The sequence below is a fragment of the Pimephales promelas genome, chromosome 18 (genome assembly GCF_988280905.1).
Source record: "Pimephales promelas chromosome 18, fPimPro1.hap1.1, whole genome shotgun sequence".
Taxonomy (NCBI): domain Eukaryota; kingdom Metazoa; phylum Chordata; class Actinopteri; order Cypriniformes; family Leuciscidae; genus Pimephales; species Pimephales promelas.
The window spans coordinates 29,649,693-29,666,810 of record NC_142786.1 but is presented as its reverse complement, the minus strand read 5'-3'; the positions used below and the strand labels follow the sequence as shown (position 1 = coordinate 29,666,810).

Sequence of the window (17,118 nt, the reverse complement as noted above, 5' to 3'; positions counted from 1 at the left end):
AAGTAAGTAATAAGAGCGTAATAGTGATTTGATGGAGCGGAGAGAATCATCTTCATCACTCCCCTCCCTCTCACAGCGCGCGCGCGCGCGAACACACACACACACACACACACACACACAACACACACGTTCACACGGCGTGCCAGAGAGGGTCTCAGTAATGTCCAACAGGGAAACAAACGATCCCGTTTATGGTAATTTGCACATTAGCATCACACAGGTTGTCTCGTGATAAGGTGACAGGTTAATGAAATGCTCCATTCAGAGGAGCCATTTGATCCCTCTGAGAGGTTGTGATAAGGAGCCAACCAGAGAAGCCTGCAATTAAAATCACAGCCTATCTCTCCATCCCAGTATATTTTCTCTCTCCTCCTCTCATCCACTGCTGGTAATGAGGGCTAACACCCCTGTCTGCGCTAATCCTCCCCCTGGGTGCACCTTGCTATCAGATGTTAGCTTTGTAATTATTTATCCAAAAAGTCATAATTTCATGCTCGAGTAGCAAATGAGTTTGGCGAGCTGGTTAGGCGATTCTCTTCGTGTCCTGCGAAGCGGAGAGTGAGATTTAATGATTTAATTACAGCAGTTAGTCCTCCATTTGGCAGTAAGTAGTTTTACGTTTTAAAATGGCAATGGAATCACATGCCAGTGACGTTCTCAGGTGCATCCAAACACGTTAATACTAAGATTATCAGTCTATCATTAAGGGCAGACTTCACATTTATTTACACACTCTCAAAAAAAAAAAAGATCTTTTTAAAGGGAACCATCCCATAGCGTTTGTGCCATTTTTTTCCCCCTGAGATTGCACCAACCACATTTAGTTACACCTTTTATTTTAAGCAGTATGTACTGTAGTTCATGACACAGGTAAGAATATTGTAACAAATGTATGTATGCTATACATTTTGATCCCACTTCAGGTGCTCTTATATGAACTTTCACAAGAAAAAGAGTGTTTTTTATAGCTTATTGTGTTCATGTTGTATTACTGCTATATTGAGATAAGGTTAGGAGTTTGCTGTACGGATAGGTTTAAGCATTGGTTTAAAAGTAGTGTCAACAAATTAAATGTGTAATAAGCCTAGATATTAACAACAGATGTAATGTATGCTACATTGTATTATATCAAATGATTCATTTTAATGCGATTAGTAAAGGCCCGGTTTCACAGACAAGGCTAGAATAAGCAAGGCTTAGACCTTATAGTTCAATTAGGTAGATTTCATAAACATGCCTTAGAAAAAAAACATTACTGGCTATAGCATCTTGCATCTCAAAACAACGGCACTGACATTTTAAGATATGTTGCAAGTTTCTTTCAGGTAAAACAGCTCTAACACGCATTTTAGTCTGGACTAGTTTGAGCTTTGTCTGGGAAACCAGTCAAAAGACACTAAATCTAAAGTGGGTCCAACTCCATACAATGCCCACTTTTAATGATCAAATTAATAACTAATAGAGAACATTAAGTTCTTCCCCACATCTTTTAGCTCATTCAATAAGCTGTTTCTCTCAAGAATATACGGAAATAAAGCCCGTCGCAACTTCCATTTCACACCGACTTTAACGCGGTTGTGATAAGACTGCGAAATATTTGCTCTTTTTTATTTGCTATACTCCTGCCTTTACTTGCACTGGGATAATAATTGAGGGTTAGTCGCAGTTTACAAGCCACAAAGAAGATCAAAATGAGTCGACTCTTCGTGTACGTAGATGTTCTGAAGAGTGAATTTCATGAAACGCCAGAGAAGGAGAAAAATTACTTTAGGTGGTGAATCAGAAGATCTAAACTGAACGCCAGGACTGCTTTACCTTGATCAGTTTTCTGCTGACACAGAATCAAAGCATCTTTGAAGCTGGTGTTTTTAATTTTTTCCTGTGAGCACGTTAGCTTTTTTTTATAATCCTATTGCATACATGTGAGTGAAGCGAACTCATCCTGTGCCTCCGTCTCCAACTGTGAACGTTGAAACAGCACGGTTTTAATATGAAGGCTCTGACCCTGATTGTCATCTTTCACTCCATCTCCATCTGCCTCTGTATCTGATTTGATGACACGGGGGACTGGGGCTCATTTTGCAGTCCATTAACAGAGGGCAGGACTCCAGTTCCCATGGGTCCTGGTTATCCCCCCTTCCTCACCCAGCTACCCTCATCTGGTGAATCTCCTCACCTCTCTAACCTCCCCCCTCAGTCGCTGACCTTTCTAACACTGTTGGCTAAACATTGCCTCCCTCTGTAATGAGCCATTAAACTGAATGCATTAATGGCCATTTACTGTGTGTGTGTGTTTGTCACTGTGAATCTGACTGCAAGGGATTTTACTGCAATAGATCAAGGGTTTTGTTTTCACTGCATATACGATGAATGCCATCATATCTGTTGTCCTTGGTTTGTTGAAGCGCTTTATTGTGTTATAATATCCAGACATTTTTAAATCCCTCAAGAAAAAAAAAAAAAGATAATCCTAATGAAGAGGAGATTAATTACTCCCATTTGTGTGAATGTGTGTCTCAGAAATTGGCATAAGAATGAGGTGTGTGTGTTGACAGTACAGGAGGAAGTGTGTGCCAACATTTCCTTTCCTCCCGGAAGAGAGAGAGAGAGAGAGAGAGACAGAGAGAGATGACAAATTTCATAGATCACATTTTCTGTAATACTTATCTTTTACAACCAGTCTAAACATAACTTTATGAACTAATAAATACCATCTTGACGAATTTGCTCAATTGATATTCAGAAAATGAATCTGTTGATTTGAATGATCTAGTGAAGAAGGTACAGTAACTCAACACTTGTTGATGGGAGAAATTTATTTTTAACCAAACCAGGCCATTTTGAACTAGAAAGTATCAGTATCGCAAAATCCAATTCCACACTGTAAAATATATATATATATTTTCAAGATTTGTTATCACAACATTTTTTCTTTTGTCAAATCAACTTAAATAATTTATTTAGTTCAGATAACTTATTATTTTGAGTTTCTGATGATTAAATCAATCGCCTTCATTGTATTAACTCACTTTTTTCAGTTCAATCAACTTAAAATTTTAAGGCAATCAGGTTACTTAATTTTTTAAGTTAAATCAACAATATTTTTTTACAGTGAATAGAAGAGGAGTATGAATTGCTTGTTTTATCCATCAGTTGCTTTGGATGAAAGCATAAATAAATACATGTAAATGGCACGCAATTCAAAAACTCATCAATTATTGTTAAAACAAATGAAATATTAAATAAATCCAGAGAATGTAATAAATTTTAACAATTCTGGAGAACCTTCACCCCTATTGCATCACTCTAAAAAAATATGTTACGATTAATCATATGATTAATTTTTTTTCCCAAACCAACCCTTTTATATTAAACCAAAAATTTTTTCTATGAAATTTGAAGGCAACCAGGTTACTTACCTTTTTTTAAGTAAGGAAATAATGTTCTAAGATAAAATATGGAAATCACACTAAAAATAAACCTAATTAGTCCCCAAAACAATAAGATAAAACTCCCTGGAAATCAGTACAATATCAAATTGTCTTAACCTTTCAGGATTTCCTGATACCTCTGCACACATTGTCCTGCACCAATGAGCCAATTACCCCTGGAGTGTGTATTAAGAGATGACCAGATGACTGTGCAGTTGAGCTTTTGTAAGTGACAAAGACTCCGTGATAATGAGTGTAGGATCCATTGATGAACAGCAGTTTGATGCCATCACAGCTTCATTTCCCTACTTAAGGAAGAAGGACAAAAAAATGACAAAAGAAAAGAGCAGAGATTGAGAGATTTTAACACTGATGACCCTTTTAGATAATGATTCTCTTTTAGAGTAATGATAGCGGTCCTGAGAGATTTAATTGACATAACATTTAAGGAAAATGAGCTGTTAGTTTAAACAAGTGGTTTTCACTTGGTTTTGCTTCAGGACCCAGAATGAATATTGACCCTCAGTACCAAACTGATTATTGTACAAAAGAAACAAAATGATAATATATATATATATGTTGTTTGCACCTCATGATTTGGTAGAATGAACATATATATATATATATATATATATATATATATATATATATAAGATGACAGTTACAAATTACTATACGCATACTTACAATACTAATAACAGCAAATTAGGCACAATTACAATTAACTGAACCAATCCATAACTGTATTTCTACTTGTAGTTAATTAATATTAGATATTAATTTTAATATTAGTACTTATTTGAGTAAGCAAAACGTCACTTTAATTAAGCATAATCAACATCTTTTGAGTGAAAACATGCTTAAGAGGGATAGTATGAATGCATTTTTAAATGTGCTTTTAATAAAACAACATTAGCATCATGTTTCTATCAACTGACCCAATCTATAGTTTGAATCACACTGCGGCAGTAAGGTCTTTATTAGGATTTGATAATGGTTATGTGTTTGATTAAATTCTTCTGAGCCATGGTCCACAGCCTGAGGGAAAATGCTTCAGTTAATGCCTCCTCATTATCAATTAGCGGGTGGGTTAAAGTTTGTATGTAATCGGTTCTTAAGAGAGTCAATAGGTGTCATTTAAACGTCAGCGATCCTCTGATAACGCGAACTCATCCCAGGAAAGGTCAACCGCTTGAGGCCTGATACAGTAGATCATTGTCCAGACCTAAGCGTGGCTTGGTCGGTTTCATCGGCTCACCAATTAACCACTTCTAATCCACGCTGTTTGCTGTTAAACTCAGCTCCATCATTTCCAACAGAGTTTCTGGATTCAACAGATGTTTTACACGATTGCTGACTACATCGTCAAGCCCCTCCGCCCACTTTCGCGAGGGCAACAAAAAAGCTTTCAAGCAGGCCCATCTCAGAAGGCCTGCATTTGAATCCGTTTCACAGTTTATTTATTCCTTTGTTTCAGTGCTAGTCAGTTTAATGCTTAGCATGCACTATTAGCAATTAGCATTGCTTTCAGGCTCACTAGGTTGCTGATCTTAGAAGCTTAAAGCTCTGCCCGCTGCTTTGTTGTGGTCATTGATGCTCAGAGGGGGTTCTTGGGGTTAGCACAATAGATAAGGGGGCAGGAGAGGTTGTTGGCTAGGTGGTGGGATGGTTGGAAAAGGGACCCTGAAGTGGGGCCTTGTTAATTTGGTCCATTCAGTGACATGCCTAGGATAAGCTTACATGCAAATGCATCTGATAGCTGTGATGTCATTGTTTTGGAACTATCATTATCATCTTTTCATTCAAGCAACAGTCATTATAGAATGTTTCAAGTTTTCTTGAAAGTCATTGGGGTCCAAAATAGACCCAATTGACTAAAGTTTTATCCAAAATGACAAACTATATGCACTTATACCATGCACTATGTACTCAACCTTCTACTGTATGAATTTTATGAGGTTATTTTGAGATCCAACAGAATATGACAGTCATTTCCCCTCTTCTTAATGGTCCAACATTAACTTTCAAATGGTCTTCGTTTCCTGTTTACAATTCTGGGCTTCGGGGTCTACACGACCCCAACAATTGATTGAGTAATTGTACAAAAAATATACATTTTTAATCATATATATATCATTCTCATCTATTCATTAATGCTGTGTTTTTGGAGATATAAAGTACTTTTGTATCCATATACCACACAATTCCTCAACTACACCATTAGCTTTAGCATTAGCATATGAAATATTATTTTTTTATGATACATTGCATTTATGCTATAGATTTCTTTGTAAAATTTTCAGATTTATGCTGGATTTATTTATTTATTTATTTTTTGACACATAAAGAAAATATATTTAGTTTTTTTTCACATTTCCCATTCATTTCAATGTTGGGTCATATTGACCCCGAAGACCAGAAGTGTAAATATAGTGTTTATATAGATAGATAATGTATGAAAAGTCACTAAATCTTATTCCACTGAGATGAAGGGAACCTTTTTTTTATTAAGTAAAAGTCGATTGGGGTCGTATATTCCCCATGACCCGATTGAGGGCTACTGAAGTGCGCCATCCATGAATTTGAAGTGCACTTTTTCTTCTTTCAGTGTGTGTACACTACTCACACTATTTATACTACAAAATGGCATAGCGCATAAGCACTCAAATTGGGACTCACCTTGAGAAATTTCTCTAAATATATTCTTTAGTGTCCTACAGATCAAAATAATTCAAGTTTGGAACGACTTGCATGAGGGGTGAACCGTTAATTTCTCTTTAATTGGATTCTCTATTCCCAGATTTGGTTTATGCTAAATAAAATCTGTTTATTTCAATGAATTGCATTAATTCTATTGATTGTGTGATTTTTCTTGCCATCTGCCAAATGGACCTACCCAAAGGAACAGTCTGTTACATTCATTGCTAAAATCCGGTCCGTGTGCGAGCGTGTTTTGGTTCGCCGAACCTCGGGGACCGGCTCGCTCCCCCAGGACTAAGCGCCCCTCATGGGGTGGGATAAAGAGGGTATCCTTTACAGAGCAGGCCTTCATCCACTCACCAACCCCCATGGAGCACAGGCTACATCAATCGACACCACCAAGCCTATTGTCTGCACCGGGATTTAATCAGGTATTAGTTACCCAAACTGCAAGAGAAAGCCTAAAGACGGTAAGCTTAAGTGATCTCCATAGTTACCTTACAGCTCATAGCCTTGAGTATTATTAGATTAAAGACGGCAAACTGCTGGAGCAATGGGACAGAGAGAATAGCTAAATCCTATAAAAGCCTATACAGCCTTTAGCATTAAACGGACTATGCGGGGAAACTTTTTGTTGGTAGTCAGGTAATCAGATTGGACATATCAGACACCTACATCTGGCATCTCATCTGATGAACTCTGAAAGTCACCGTGAGGTTATGAGAGCTCCTCCGGCCCCTAATGCAATGCTGCATACCAGGATTTCCCTAAGATACACACAGCGTCCAGGACTGTATCAAATTAGAGGTGCTGGTAGAAAGACAAACATATGTCAGGCAGGAGCAGATCGAGTATTTTAGGAGGAGCTTTAGCCTTTTCATCTAAGGAACGTGGCATGGTTTGTGTGTGTGTGTGTGTGGAGGCCATAATATTCTCAAGAATGTCGGCATTACCTGGAGTGTGGCCCATATGTTTCTACTTCCTGTCTGAAAATATTCAAAACTTCCTGAGATGATCTCCAGCCTCAACCTGAGGAAATTTCAGCCCTGGTGTCAAAATCCGTATCCCACCCATACCGAAGGGTTTGTAATTACAAGAACAATATGTGGCGTGTGTGTGCGTGTGTGCAGTATATTCGGTCAGAACAGAGACAATGTTGTCATGAGATTTTGCAAGGGTTCAAGAGGCGGGCGACTCGGGCTGCTCCGAAGGGAGGTGATGATCACTGTACAGACGCCAGACTGTCATTAAGTACTCAGTGGCCTAATTATAGATTTAAATGTGGCTTATGTTAAAAGAGAATATATCATTCATTTCAGACCGTGACAAACTCATGTCATATTGCTGCATTTATTAATCATGGGATATCAATTATTTAAGTTTAAACAGAATCCAACCGAGTATATAATATCTTTCAACATATTCCTCTGAAGAAATATTTAAAAATCCCAGTTGATTAAACCGGTCAGGGTAACTTACAATAAGGTTCCATTTGTTCATATTAATCAACTACATTAGTTAACATAACAATGAAAAATCCTAGTTTATGTTTATTTCAACATTTAACAAAAAGTCACATCTGTTAATATTAGTTAATGGACCTGAGACACAAACAATAACCACTTATATTTTTATTATCTAACGTTAACAAAGATGAATAAATTCTACAAATGTATTGCTCATTGAACTAATTTTAACCAATGGGAGCTCATTGTAAAGTGTTACCCTGGACTGTTTGGATAAAGGAGATATATTTTGGACTGAACATTTTTAGCATCATCCAAACCACCAAAGCACCCTGCTCTCCTCATTAAATTCTAGCAGGGACTGGAATGAAAAACTCTTGTGAACCACAAATACAGAAACCAATTAGCAAGTCTGTGATTTCTTTTCCTAGTTAATGATGCTATTAACTTTTGATAGCCCTCGTGTTGTTTGCTTTATCACTTGCTTCCCTAAATAGTCCCAGTTGCTGCTCTAGTACACTTTTCTCAGCCTGGTGTAAGTTGCCGGGTGTTTGCTGGGCTGTTTTCTGGCTCTTAACTAATCAGGGACAGACCAGTGTCAGTAAACACACAACACAACAGTGCCAGACTGAGACGGGAACTTCCGTTCCTGACATATGTACATGTTTACCTTGCTTTCGCTATCTAAATCAGGACATACCACAGACTTGCATGTCAATAGCAAAGTGTCTATGATAAAGAAAAATGTCTAAAAAATATTGTTGGTTTAACTTAAAAAATTAAGTAACCTGGTTGCCTAAAAATTGTAAGTTGATTGACCTGGAAAAAGTGAGTTAATACAATGAAGGAGACTTGAAACTTAAAATAATAAGTTATCTGAACTAAATAAATTATTTAAGTTGTTTTCACAAAATGTGATAACAAATCTTAAAATTTTTTTTTTTTTACAGTTAACCCTTTTACTTTAAGTTCTAAAGCATTTTTTTAAAGTAAAAAGTATTTTATGATTATTTACAAATATAATTAAATATTAATATCATTAGTAAGATTTTGGGACGTCTCACTACATGACATTTTTCAAAAATGTTAAGAATTTTACAGGTACAAAAATTTGACATTTATTACTTTTTCAGAAATTAAAAAACAAAACATCATAGAAGAGTATTAATTGCATTTTTATTGTATTTATATGAAATCTGAAAAAAGAGCGTCATATCATTGAACCTTATATTTTTTTAACTTTTTATATAAATCTTGCTTTATGTATTTTTCAATTTTCCAACTGTGGCCGTCTCCAGATTCCCCCTAAGCAAACGTTTCTTCATATTTAACATTTTTAGAGATACATTTCCTCCTTTCTATTGCTAAGTAAACACACACACACACACAGTGAGATTAACTTGTAAGGGCAGTGTAATGAAGCTTAATTAAGAAGGCTTATGTTAGTTATTGTTTTAGCAAATATTTGGTTAATGGCAACCCCTCTGCGATAACCAAATAACCAGAACTTTTTTTTCCTCACTTGACTGACATGGGTCGCCTCAAAAATTAAGTTTGTACGAAAAAGTCTTAGACCGGTGCTTATCTTCCTAATGAAGCAACAACCAATGTAAAGTAAACTGCCAGTCATACATTTAATCCAGAAAAAGACAGGGATGAAACGTAGCAGAGAAATGAAGCAGGAGTGCAAATGTTGAAGGGAAGAGCTGCTCTTTTACTCTCCAAATCTACAAAACCAAAGATGTGTGGGGAAGTTTCAGCTTTGTCTCATTGTGATACTATTCTCTTGAATAATGACAGCTCTATCCCTCTCTGTCCCCCCGCCCCATCTCTCCTTGCACACACATAAATATAAATCTGGATAATTACTTAAGTCATGACAGATTGTCTCAGCGTAGGTCACTTTAAGGGGCACCCGCTCTCCCTCTCTCCTTACTCTGCCCAGCCCTGCTCTGAGTAGGACAGTCTCCCTTCCCTCCATGGTTAATGATTTCCGCCTGGTTGGCTGGCACCGTTTCTGCCAGCCCAGGTTGGAATGTGGCAGCAGTGTGGGTGACGCTGCCATCTGTCCTAGTAAAGTGCCCTGTGTGGTGCCCAGCTGGTGTGGAAGTGCTAACGAAGGAGGGAGTCTCATCTCACTCTTTCTCTGTCGTCTTCTTTCCTCTCTCGATCTAATTTAAGAAACTGTAGACCAAGTCAAGTGAGTCAGACCTTTTTCTGATTGTAAGGATGCTTCAAAATGTGATGTTCAAAGTAGTCCATGCGCATTTTACTCTTTCGTTTAAAACCGAGCAATTGCTTTGTGTTGGGAAAAGACTAAAATGGATTATTTATAACAATAAACCAATACAAATAGCAATATATATATAAGTCTTTATATGTGTACTGTATACTAAACAGTATATATATATACATATATTTATATATATATTTAGGTCTTCTCTTTACTCAACATGCACCAATATCCCACCCGCTCACTGCTGTCTCAAATTTGACTAACCATTCGTTTCATTTCAACAGTCCATTTCTATTCCTGCTTGTTTTTTTCCTCCTCTTATTCTTATTCTTTTCCCAATGTCTAACCACACAGCTCGCTCTCTCTCTCTCTCTCTCTCTCTCTCTCTCTCTCTCTCTCTCTCTCTCTCTCTCTCTCTCTCTCTCTCTCTCTCTCTGGCACCTCGTAAAACAGCTCTATCTAATTGCTGCCGTTGGCTTTTTGGCAGTGTGTAGAGAGTCTGTCTCTGAGGAATTGAATGAGGCTGTGTTTAAACTGTGCAAACACACACATTTGTGTCGGTGAGCGGAGGGTCTACCGCATTTACTGCCCTCAGGGCTTCTAGAGGGAAGAGCTCAGCAGGTCTGTCTGAAGTTCAGCGCATTATCACCTCCTTTTCTCTCCCACCGCTACAACAGCACCTCCTAATCCACTTCATCCACTCATGATCTAGTGCCGCAGTATGTGAGGCTATGGGTTATATTTTTCACAGTCATACTATCTCACGTTAGGGTTAGTGTTAGCATTTTTTCAACTTTAGTTAGTGTAAGGTTAGTGTTAATTAAGGTTAGGTTAGGTGGTTGGGTGTTAATTAGTGTTAATTAAGGTTAATTAAGGTGAGGAAGAGGTGCTGTAATAATGTAAAATATATGTGAAAATTATTATCATTATTATTATTTTTAACAATCAAGCATAAAAGCATATTCTAGTACACAGCAAAACAAAATCAAAACTTTGTAAGGGCATAATAGGACCCCTTTATACAGCGACACAGCCTGTTTTGTGATTTGTGCATTTCTAAGCAATCTGACTTATGATTTTTTTAAAAAACTTACATTGAAAAAGGGACCATACACTCTTAGAAGAAAAGGTTCTATATAGAAACTTAAAAGGTTCTATCAGCGCTATTTTGAACCCCTAAAAGGTACACTCTTAAAAAAGGTACACTCTATATAGAACCCTGGGGTTCCATACTTGGCCAATAGAACCTTTTACCCAAAAAAAAATGGTTCTATATAGAACCATTTTGGAGTTCCATATATGAAGCGGGCGATGGAACCATTTCTGGTTCTAAATAGAACCATTTCTTCTAAGAATGTATATGAAGAGTTCAGATGCAAAACCCTCTAAATGCCATTTGAAATTTTCTTCTTTAATGATGATTTTTATCAAACTTGTATATTTAAGTTCAGTAATTTCACTTAAATAACAATTAATAGGTAATTATCATTGCCATTTAAGTGAAATCACTGAACTTAAATATACAAGCTTGATAAAAATGATCATTCTAGAAGAAAATTTCAAATGGCACTTAGAGGCTTTTGCATCTGAACTCTTCATATATCTAGACAAGAATATATTAGGTGGGCTCAAAGCAACAATCTAGAAACCACTAAAACACCCAAGCATCTCCCTACCAACTACCAGAGCAGCCAAAACCTCTTAGCAACCACACAGAACACCCCAACAACTCCCTACCAACTACCTGAACAGCCAAAACCCCTTAGCAACCACAAAAAACACCCTAACAACTTCCATGCAAACACAGAGAACCACCTAAAACGCCTTAGCAACACTCAGAACTCCCCAATAACTCCATATAACACCAGACCACTCTAAAAGCCCTTAGCAACTACCAAGAACAATCTAAAAACACCTGACAACCACTCAGAACATCCTAAAAATTCCATTGGGACCATTCAAACCCCCCTAGCAACCAATGTCAGGGGTGAGCTCTTAGCAACCTGATAGAAATCACTCCAAACACCTTGTCAACCCTCTTTAATCCACACATAACACCCTTATAAACCTTAGCACCACCAACAACCCCTTAGCAACCACCCAAACCATAAACAACCAAGCAACCATTAAGAACACCCTAAACTCTCCCTTAGAACCACCCCAAACACTGTAGAAATCATTTGTAAAATCCTAGCAATCAATAGCAGGTGTGGGCTCTAAGGAACGAGAGAGAAATCACTTAGTAGACCATATCAATGAAATAGTAAACACACAGAACACCCTAGCAACCACCAAGAACTCCCTAACCCCGTCACGTCAACCAAAAACAACAACAACACTCTGCAAACATCTGCATAGCAACGCCCTGGCAACTGCTCAGAACATACTAGCATCATGGAGGCAAGCCTCACTCACATATTCTTCAAAAAGTGTAAAAACCGAGTTTAATATGCAGATTACATTGAATAAAAAAATAGACATACAGATCCTTTCTTGAAGAACTAATTAAAATATCAGAAAATCTAATGGAAATGTAATTCACTGCGTTTTTAAAAAGGAAAGGCACCATAATAGCCTTAATGCCTTTAAGAGATAGTTATTCATCTGTCGCTGATTCTTTATTTGGTCTCTCTTCTCACACGGCCAGAGTGAATAGATCAAAGCTCGCGGACACATTGTTGACCTGTCATTTGTGTAGATCTGTCCATTTGCAGTCTATTCAGTTTATTCTCTTTGTCCAGTCTGCATGGTGCTGTTTGTCGAGACGCTGAGCGCTCCGCAGAGAGGTCAAAAGGTTTCGCTCAGCTACTGTGTTGGGGTCACCGGGAGCTTGGCTTGGGGTCAGAGGTTGCTGGGGTACAGTAGGATCGTGTGTGACTTGGCACTCCATCACAGAGCGATGTGTGAGAAAGCAAAAGCTTTCTTTCAGGCCGCGTCCTCTCAATTTGCTTCAAACTCACCTCTCATTCAACCTGTTGCTATGAGATTTGCTGGCAAGCACAGGCGAATTCATTCCCCCCCCCTGGGCAATTCTGTGCTTGTCCGTATTGTCCCGGCTGTGTAAGAGGTAATCATTAGACACCATTAAACGGCGGGAGCGTTTAACAACTTATTGGGTGGCTGAAAAAAGGCCGTCCATTCAGACTTAACTCCCAAACCTGAGAAAGATGGAGGCCGCGATGCTTTTAGAGGTGGGGAAAGAAAATGCAGCAAAAATAAAAGAGGGCTGGGAAGTAAAAAGAGGGAAAACACTGAAGACATTAACAACCGGCTGCATATTGTCTGTTGCTTTTGTGTTGGAGAGAATGGGTGGAGCTCATTCAGAATGATATAGGGTGAGAAAGAGAGAGGGCTAGAGGAGCAGAAACATATAGTCAATGTTAGCTTGTAAATCCCACAAATGCTTAACTTCATTACATGGCAATTATCATCAGTAATTGGGAGGACAATGGCTTTGGCGTCGTTTCAGGGCCGGGATTCAGGGCAGAGGAGGAAGGCATGAAAGGGTCAGGCCTTTTACATATTATTAACTGAATAGGACCCTGGTTGCAGTGAGAACAAAAGCAATGCACCTATTCTTCTGGAGTGGTTAAACTTTAGGCTTAATGTGAGTGGGAAGTGACCAATCTGTAAATGTTTCAGCCATAGTTTGATTGGTGGATGGGCGGAATGGGTTTAACCACTTTAGGGTCATGTATAGGTAAACGCAAGTTCACCTTGGTGGTGCTCTGCTATTGTATTAATCTGTTTAATGGCTGACATAGCCCCATAGGCAATGCAAATATTAATCTTAGGTTCCTCCGAGATCTCTACAATGTCTCAAACTATGCTTAACGTCTGCAGTTAAAGGGATACTCCACTTTTTTCTTGGAAATAGGCTCATTTTACCACTCCCCCAGAGTTAAACAGTTGAGTTTTACCGTTTTCTAATCCATTCGTCCGATTTCCTGATATTTAGAAGAATATCAGTAACCAGACCATTTCTGGTCTCATTGACTTCCATAGTAGGAAAAAAAAATATACTATGGAAGTCATTGAGACCAGAAACTGTCTGTTTACTGATATTCTTCTAAATATGCGAAAATCGTCTGAATACATTCGTAAATGGTAAAACCCAACTGTTGAACTCTGGAGGAGTTGTAAAAATAAGCCTATTTCCAAAAAAAGTGTGTGAGTGGATGTGTGTGGCTAGCACAAATCAATGCTTCTTGCATTTTTAAAATATTTTTAGGGTAAAGAAGTTTACTCTCCTGAAATAATGAATCTTTATTAGGTGTAATCTGTGGAAAATGTGGTCAAAATATTATTGGAGTTGCCATATATGAGGCTATAACATTTTGAAGTTTTTCATTTTAGCGGCACTATCCCACAGCACAGGAACGTCTTATTACAGACTTCACTGTTTGCATAGTGCTGGCAACCAATCAACAGCCTTCATCTAGTCACTGCCTTTAGCGCTAATCCAGCTCAAACATTCGGCTTTATCTGTTTTGCCGTAAAAGACGGCAAAATCCGATCCAGTTACTCTTGACACATGCCAGTGTGCTCACTCAGTAACGGATGCTTTTTTTCAAATGCCGGTGGACAGGTATGAGGCGTAATAATATTTCGATTGATTGAGACCTTCCCCTTCTCAGGTTCAACCCAGCATAATAATGATATTGGCGGAGGTCAACAGTGCTTGGCTGCCATCATCACTAGCTTATTAACCCTGTGGCCCGCAGAGATCCACACAAACACGTCGTACAAGAGGCTCATTCAGGCCTCAGGTTGGCCTGGCAGAGAGAGGCTGGGGTATTATAAGACCTAATCACGTCGAGGTCAAATATTTATGAAAGCTGCTTAAGAGAGAATGTGTTTTAAAGTCGATGCAGTTCAGAGTTAGCATAAACCCCTTTTTAAGGATCCTGAACGATCAGATCCTGCTAATTCTAAAATAATGATGCTAATGCTTTTTGACTCCAGCAGGATCATTTGAAATGGTGCTTGTTGCAGTGAAGTTGTAGAGTCTGAAAAGCTGAGCTGTTTGATAGCATTTAGACAGATTAGGTTTGACGATAGACGCCATCAATGCGCTTAAAGGGTTAGTTCACCCAAAAATGAAAATTAAGTCATTAATTACTCACCCCCATGCTGTACCAACCCCGTAAGACCTTCGTTCGTCTTCGGAACACAAATGAAGATATTTTTGATTAAATTTGAGAGCTGTAACTACCACATTGGCTCCTAAGGGACTGCCTCTTGACGGCCCAAAAAGTCAATGAAGAAAATGTTTAAATATCCCAAGTGACTACCGTGGCTCAACTATATGTTTATCAAGCGACGCGAATACTTTTTGTGCGAAAAAACAAACAAAAATAACGAGTTTATTCGACTATTTCTTTTCTTCCTTGTAGGCCAGAACGAGACTTCCTTAGATTTCCACGACGCATGCGCGAGATTTGCGATCTGCTTACACGGTTACACTACTTCAGATCGCAATTCTCGCGCATGCGTCGTGGAAATCTATAAGGAAGTCTCGTTCTGGCCTACAAGGAAGAAAAGAAATAGTCGAATAAACTCGTTATTTTTGTTTGTTTTTTCGCACAAAAAGTATTCGCGTCGCTTGATAAACATATAGTTGAGCCACGGTAGTCACTTGGGATATTTAAACATTTTCTTCATTGACTTTTTGGGCCGTCAAGAGGCAGTCCCTTAGGAGCCAATGTGGTAGTTATACAGCTCTCAAATGTAATCAAAAATATCTTCATTTGTGTTCCGAAGACAAACGAAGGTCTTACGGGGTTGGTACAGCATGGGGGTGAGTAATTAATGACTTAATTTTCATTTTTGGGTGAACTAACCCTTTAAGCCCAGAGGAACACTTTTTTCGGCATTAGGTCTTGACTTAACCAGTTTCAATGTCATTGTAACAGTCTTATTGTTTTAAATTAATTTTCTCTCAATTTAATCAGTAAGAAACAAATGAAATATAAAAAATATTGTTGGCTTAACTTAAAAAATTAAGTAACCTGGTTGCCTTAAAATTTTAAGTGGATTGAACTGGAAAAAGTGAGTTAATACAATGAAGGAGATTAATTTAATCATCAGAAGCTCAAAATTATATGTTATCTGACCTAAATAAATTATTTAAGTTGATTTGACAAAAGAAAAAATGTTGTGATAACAAATCTTGATTTTTTTTTTTTTTTTTTTTTTTTTTTTTTTTTACAGTGTATTAACGTTAAAAAATCTTTTCAGGATTAGTAATCACAACATTTTTTCTCTTGTCAAATCAACTTAAAATAATTTATTTAGTTCAGATAACATATAATTTTGAGTTTCTGATGATTAAATCATTCTCCTTCATTGTTGTTTATTAAACTGTTGTAGTAACTTAATATCACATTTTAATCATGCTGATTTTTGGAGGAGAAAAACTGAAATGGCACTCTTCGTGTGATATTAACTACATAAAGTGATATAAATATATACATTTTCTAACCCCCATATCTTGAATTTTGTGATCATTCACATGCATTCATAAATACATTTTAGGGTTTTCATGTTTGTCAATAATATGAAATATTTAATCCGGAAAGGACAAAACAAATGATAATGAATGAACCCAAAAGGTTCCTTAGAACCTTATTGAACCCTTAAAAAGGATTCTGTATAGAACATTTTAAGGGTTCCAAATACATAGCGCTGGTTCTATATAGAACTTTTACTTCTAAGAGTGTAGTACATCCATATTAAATTCATAATACACTTAAGCAAATGGAAATAAGACACTCAAGGGATTATCCAATTAAGGACTTAGGTAAAGTGTTTATTTATTTAAAGATAAGTTAAATATGACTGATGAAATATCCTCAATATATCTGCTACCATCTTCCGTTAAAGTGGAAAGTAATGCATGATTATATTCTTGTTTTGATGTAAAAAGTCAATTAAGATTTCCCAGTGCATCAAAGGGTTAATATCTATTTTTATCTATTAAAAATCCTGTTTCTTGGTGTAAAATTATGTGAATTTTAATTGAGAGTTTCAATCACTTTTCTACGTGTACCATCTCTATTAGATAAAGTCATTATATCCTGTACTGTGCACTGGCTCTGTTCACTGCTGAGTGTAATATACACCCGGATGATGAATTATTCTGGTCAGATCGGCCATGCAAACCCAAACATTCCTCAATCTCTCTCTCTCGGCTCTGAATGCTCTAGCAGGATGGACATAGGACAGGAACGAACAGATGTAGTTTACATCTGCCAGTAAATGGCACATGACACTAAGCCGAATT

General features: G+C 37.5%; 1 protein-coding gene across 2 annotated transcripts in view; it reads left to right on the top strand.

Moving 5' to 3' along the window:
• Positions 1 to 17,118, top strand: part of irx4b (iroquois homeobox 4b) — an 81,165-nt gene that overhangs the window by 23,329 nt on the left and 40,718 nt on the right. The window lies entirely within an intron of this gene.